The sequence below is a fragment of the Oryzias latipes genome, chromosome 14, assembly GCF_053564925.1.
Source record: "Oryzias latipes strain Hd-rR chromosome 14, Olatipes_Hd-rR_3.1".
Lineage (NCBI taxonomy): Eukaryota > Metazoa > Chordata > Actinopteri > Beloniformes > Adrianichthyidae > Oryzias > Oryzias latipes.
Window position 1 is genome coordinate 5,755,365 of NC_136250.1, and position 6,966 is coordinate 5,762,330.

Genomic DNA, 6,966 nt, shown 5'->3' on the forward strand with positions numbered 1-6,966 from the left:
CACAATTCCAGATACAAAGGCTTCGACTGGAAAGATATGAAAACTCAAATAAATCTGGCAAATTTCTAGCTAATCAGCTTAAAATTAATAAAGAAAAATCAACAATCATTTCTATTATGGACCAAACAGGGAATGTCACCCATGACCCGGTAAAAATTAATAATGCGTTTAAAGACTTTTATCAAAACTTATACACTCCACAGATCAATCCATCAGAACAAAGCATCAAATCATTTCTTAATAATGTAAACCTACCCAGCTTAAACGAAGATCAAATCACAAACTTAGATTCTCCGCTCTTCTTGTCTGAACTTCATGAAGCTCTGTTACTTATGCCCAATGGTAAAGCACCAGGGCCTGACGGCTTTCCTGCTGAGTTTTATAAAGAATTCTGGGAACAACTGGCACCAACATTTTATAAAACGGTCACATCTATCAATGAAAGCCAATCAATGCCACCTAACATGAACTCAGCCAATATAATTCTTCTTCTAAAACCAGACAAAGATCCCACTAGTCCTTCAAGCTATCGCCCCATTTCTCTAATCAATGCAGATGTAAAAATTATCTGCAAAGCACTAGCACAGAGAATAGAAAAAATCACTCCTCACATAATTCACTTCGACCAAACTGGATTCATCAAAGGCAGACACTCGGATGATAATGTCCGTAGATTAGTTAATATAATAGACTTTGCCACCATCAAAAACCAGGAAATGACGGTACTATCGCTGGATGCTGAAAAAGCCTTTGACAGAGTAAATTGGAAGTTCCTTATTGCCGCCCTCCATAAGTTTGGTTTCGGAGAAGCATTCATCAATTGGATCAAAATATTATATCACAACCCCAATGCATCAGTTAGAACTAATAAACAGACTTCAAACAGGTTTTTTCTTGGAAGAGGAACCAGACAGGGCTGCCCACTCTCTCCTTCTCTTTTTACTATATTCATTGAGCCTTTAGCTGCAGCAATAAGACAGAATGAGAGCATTATAGGAATAAAAACCAAACACAGCCATCATAAAATTAGTCTTTATGCGGATGACATATTACTGTTTTTAAGGAATTTACATTCTGTAAATGAAACAGCAATGATCATAAATGAATTCTCCTCCATATCAGACTATTCCATTAATTGGAATAAGTCTGTTTTATTACCACTCAACAGGAATATGGAACAAAGACTCACAATTCCAGTTAAAACAGGAAATATCAAATATCTGGGTATCTACTTTTCCCCCAAAATATCAGAACTGGTGCAGCTAAACCACACTCCATTACTGAAAAGCATACAGGACGATCTAACACGCTGGACCAACCTGCCTCTGTCTCTTATGGGCAAGGTAGCCACGGTTAAAATGAAAATCTTACCCAAGGTTAATTATCTCTTCTCAATGATTCCCACACAACCGCCATTAAAATGGTTCAAAACATTAGACTCATCCATATCAAGCTTTCTATGGAACAACAAACCTGCAAGAATTAGTCTAAAAACCTTAAAATCTGCAAAAAGCTGTGGAGGATTAGAATTACCTAACTTCCACAAATACTTTCTTGCAAATAGATTGCAATACATCTTAAAATGGTTAAAAAATAATCCAGAAACCAACTTGTGAAGAAACTGGATTTTCTAGAAAGGACTGTATTAAATTTTAGGTTCGTACCCGTCAGTTTCTTGCACACAGAAATAATGAATAACAACTCAGAGACAGTTACTTATCTTTTGTGGAGGTTTTACTTCGCACAAACACGAAGGGGACAGACATATGAACATGGTACATTCAAAGTCCGAACCAACGAGCTCAGGGATGGGCTTTGGTATAAAAACCCTGCATTTGCATATTCAGAAGATCGTCCGATGGGCCTCGTGTGAAAAACACGCCCACAGGTTACTGCTGGAGAGAACCTCCAAGGCTAAAGTGAAGATAAGTCTGAGGCCTGCTCAGCAGAAAACATGCACAGAAAAAGGGAGGATGAGAAGAAACTGTTAGAACAATAGCTTGGCTGTGCTTTCTTCAAATGTAATATAATTTTGAGATGACAATACATGCTCAGTGAATTAAGTTTAAACCATTAGTGTAATAAAAGTTAAAGGCAGTTTCTAACTATTCTTCACATACCCCCCTGTTTGTCATATCAAAATTATATATGGAAAGTCAGCAGAACTCCTGTCATCATCAATCAAATACCATTTTACAAAGATTTTCAGTATAGGCATCATATTGGCTCTGCATCGAAAACAAAAGTGTAGAGATACAGGTAAATTCAAAAGAAAACATAAAATCAGCGTGAATAAATGAGCATATCAGAGGTGGTAGGTGATACATGAGTGTTGATGCGAAAACCTCCAGGGCTAAACTTATACCATCTGTGTGAAACATTCAGTGAGCAGTCAGGGAGGGCAAAACTCATCAACGACTCTGTGCCCCTCAGCAGCCACCACTAAGGATACGCATGCATCACCAGTCCAGACCTCGGCACAATTTCATTAATTAAAGTTACATAGAACAAGAAAAAAATTAAGAAATAAATAAAAAATTTTAAAAAATCAAATCAAACAAAAGAAAAACAATAAAATAAATTTGTAAAGACCAGTTTCAACCACGAGCGCCTTGATGATTTGAGTGAGATCTCCAGAGGAAGAGGGAATAAAAGTACAAGATGAAACCACGAGCAACGGCTGGACCCATGTTAGCTGGTTCGAAGCTCACTGTAGCTGGAAGAGAGCAGCGCTAGAGGAAACACATCAGGGAGCGCCCCTCGCCAAGAGTAGTGTCACACTGCAGCGGCTCCGTAGTTGGACTTCAACCAGGGATGTGTCTCAAAATGTCAGTCTCATAGGCTCTCAGCAATTTACAGTGGCTTACGTGAATCCAGGAGGGTCGTACAGCAATTCGTACTGCGGTTGGCATGGTGAGGAGAACCTTGAAGGGTCCTGTCCACCTCGGGCGTGACCAATCAGTCCGTTAAATGGTCTTCAGGGTAAAGCAGGTCACCGACAGAGGCCTTCTGGTCAGGATGCAGAGTCTGTGGGGAGGAGAGAGCTGGAGGCAGACTCAATGCGTTCCTTTGTTCTCACAGCTTTCTTCAAACAATCATGTAAATCATCAATGGTGTCAATAGAGCCAGGCATGAGAGTAGAAAAAAATCAGGAAAAAAAATAAAAAAATAAAAAAAATAAAAATTGCGAAAAAACACATTGAAAGTGAAACAGACAAGAACTGCGTCTCATTTTAACAGCACCATGAGCAGGCTGATAACAGTTTGACTAATGGGAAAGTTTGAACGGAAGGGAGTGGAGCATACTGCATGTGATTCTGGAGAATTCGCACAAGAGAATCACAGGTGACATTGTTTCAACTATCAGCCGCGCAAGCAGCTGCAGCTTACAGCGAGTGAGTGAGGGTGGGGGGCTGATCAGATAAGGTGGTGAGGTCCAAGAAAAAAAATTTTTTTTGCTAGAAACAGAAACTAAATGTCCTGAAAAATTTAACCTGTGCTTGGGCCAGCTGGAGTTTAGTTTTACCACACTTATTGCCCTGAGAGTTAAAATTTAGAAAGATTAGCAGACATGTCCAAAAAAAAAAAAAATGTAAGGACGAGTTAGTGAACCAGATATCCTCAGGAATGCTTTTAAGGGGTCAATCCTGATTTACAAGCAGAAATGCAGGGACCTGATTAGTGGGGTCAGAAGGCTGCAATCAAACTTTTTATGAGCAGGGAGAGTGAACTAAAAAAAGGAAAGGCTGCACCAGCCATCCGAGTCTGATCATGTTTATACAAGTGGGAGGTCTGTCCTGCACAAACTGATCCACGGCTGCTTTGTAAGAAATGATACTTTCTATAGCTTTTTTCTGAACATCTACCTTAGTCCATGTCCTAAACACTAAAATACACAGTAAAACACGTCCTATCATTTTTTCTGAGAGCATAGAAAGCTGTTATATTCTGCTTACAACGGAGAAATCACCCCTCCTTTCTGCGAGTTCTCATCAGCCTGTCTGCAGGCTCGGGCACGCGCACTCTGATCTGTGAAGCTGCTCCCCCTCCTCCTGCTCTGTCCTGCACTCCTGGGCTGCTTAACTTTCTATGAAATCCATAATCTTTAACCCATTTATCCAAATACTTTATTAATGTCTGATCCTGACTTTCCACATACTTCCAAACTTTATGAAAAGCTTTCTGGACCTGATCAATGTTCTTTCTTACTGTCTTTGTTAGATTTTACGAATGAGTCCCACCCATCTTTTTGAGGTTTTTGATCGACGATCAGCCACAAACGCTCTCAGGAAATCATAGACTACGTCAGGCTTCTACAAAGATAGTCTTTGCGGACGTAGCTGTCCTGAGAACCAGCTTCTCAATTTCAATCACAAACCAGAGTTCCCACCCAAATAACCCGTTTTATGGATTCTCCAGCGCTGAATCTAATCAGCAGAAAAAGCTTGGAGAATCAGAAAAGAAACCTAATTATTTGTCAACTGAGTCACTATTTTGTTTTAGAACGATGCATTAATCGAAGCGAGCACACACCACAGGGGCTGTCGAAAAAGGGCAAACTCAGACACAGACAGAGAGACATAAAAGCGTTACACACACACATTTTCCCCGGAGCTCCGTTTCGTCTCAAAAGTCATACTCAGCCATCCCAAGGCTCTATTTCTTCGGCTTCACTCGCCGCGGCTGCACCTACATTTATGCCTACACTTCCGGCCTACACTGACGTCCCTACACTTCTTCTCCTTCCCTGGAGGACTTATTTCCCTACACTTATGCCTACACTTCCATCCCTATTCTGCCATTCCTCCGCGGAAGGAAGGCGGCTACAATGACGGTCTCGCGTACCGAACCACACTTGTCCCGTCTGCGCAAGATGACTCGTGCACGCGCAGCACCTTGCCTGCAAGCGGGGCCTGCAAGCGGTGCGCTGTTCAGCGTGCTCGCGCAGCGGACTGCAGCCGTCTCTCTATATTTCCCCCAACATTGATGCACGCACACACAAAGACACAGACACAGTCAACATAAGGCCCTAACAAGTAAAGAGAGGACAGACTTTCTGTGTGGCGTACTCACTTCAAGCAATGAACGTCGCTATTTGATGAGGGTCCGACGTCACCGGGGGCACCACCGGACCCAAGGGCGAGGGCCGCCGATCCTGAAGGCGGATGTGTCAATGCTGAGGCTGTGATCTCAGACCGCTAGCGGTTTTCAGGCAACCCCCCCCAGGGGTTCCAGCGATGTCCAGGGCGCGCGCCGGCCGGCTCAGAAGGACCAAATGTGAAGAAACTGGATTTTCTAGAAAGGACTGTATTAAATTTTAGGTTCGTACCCGTCAGTTTCTTGCACACAGAAATAATGAATAACAACTCAGAGACAGTTACTTATCTTTTGTGGAGGTTTTACTTCGCACAAACACGAAGGGGACAGACATATGAACATGGTACATTCAAAGTCCGAACCAACGAGCTCAGGGATGGGCTTTGGTATAAAAACCCTGCATTTGCATATTCAGAAGATCGTCCGATGGGCCTCGTGTGAAAAACACGCCCACAGGTTACTGCTGGAGAGAACCTCCAAGGCTAAAGTGAAGATAAGTCTGAGGCCTGCTCAGCAGAAAACATGCACAGAAAAGAGGGAGTATGGGAAGAAACTGTTAGAACAATAGCTTGGCTGTGCTTTCTTCAAATGTAATATAATTTTGAGATGACAATACATGCTCAGTGAATTAAGTTTAAACCATTAGTGTAATAAAAGTTAAAGGCAGTTTCTAACTATTCTTCACACAACTCATGGTTAGACTTGAAACAAGCGTTATGTGGGAAGATCAACCTGTCACAGCTACCATTTATTAGCCAAACAGTTAAAAAACAGGATTGTTTCAAAAGCATTAATATAAATGCCACTTTAACAGCCTGGTGGGAATTTCTCAAAATATCAAAATCATCAATTCAACCGTGCAAAATGACGGCACAATTGTCTTCATATAACATCCTTATTAACAAAAAAATGATTCACTTCCCAGCTTGGCAAGCAGGGGGCATAAAACAACTAGAGCACGTAATTATTGATAGAAGATTCATAACTCCCCAGGAACTTCAAGACAAACATGGAATAAATAACTTCTTGGAATATCAGCAACTTAAATCAAGTATTACTAAAAAGTATAAATTTAAAGACGACGATTTAAAGCTACCAGATGTAGTTACCACTCTGATTAATTTTTCAATGAATAGAACTCTCTCCAAAATATACAAACTTTTATGTAATTTAGATAACAATATTGCCCTTCCAACAAAAAAATGGGATGCAGATTTGAGCATCAGCACAGATGAAAGCTTCTGGTCAGAACTCTGTCTAAACACCTTTAAACTGACAAAAAGTCCAAATCTGCAGCTAATCCATCTCAAAACTCTTCACAGAATTTACTACACTGGACAGAGGATGTTCAAGATGGGTCTCAGTAACTCAGACATTTGCGAGCACTGTGATAATAATCTACCCGACAGCTACATGCACGCACTGTGGTTCTGCACTCCTGTCCAGGCTCTCTGGCAGCACGTATGTGCCGATTTATCAGTCTGGCTTAAGGTTTCAATCACTGCCTCACCGTCACTTTGTGTGCTTGGTGACATGAGTGCCATCGATATAGAAGAAGGATTAGCATCTATCATTTTCATAACTCTTTGTATTGCCAAAAAAACTATTTTAATAAATTGGAAAAACAAGAAAAATATAAACATAAGTCAACACAGAAATCTGCTGTTTGATCATATCAGCTTGGAAAAAATGTCAGCCCAAAGTTCAAGTAACTTTGAAAGAATTCAGTCTCTCTGGTCTCCTGTGGTTGACTCCATGACTTAGGGGGTGGGGGGCTTGGTCGTCGCTGCTCCTTGCCCTTCTGCCGTGGTTTGGGGTGGGGGTCGGGGCTTCCGGTGCCTGGCGGGGGCGGTGGGGGGCTCCGTTGGT

At 41.6% G+C, this 6,966-nt stretch overlaps 1 long non-coding RNA gene across 1 annotated transcript; it reads right to left on the reverse strand.

Moving 5' to 3' along the window:
* Nucleotides 1–1,716: 1,716 nt before the first annotated feature.
* On the reverse strand, nucleotides 1,717–5,460 carry LOC144983741 (uncharacterized). Its single transcript, XR_013647528.1, has 2 exons — nucleotides 5,074–5,460; nucleotides 1,717–3,027 (listed from the first exon to the last, which is right to left on the reverse strand). It is a non-coding gene; the product is annotated as an uncharacterized LOC144983741 (long non-coding RNA).
* Between the last annotated feature and the right edge of the window lie 1,506 nt (nucleotides 5,461–6,966).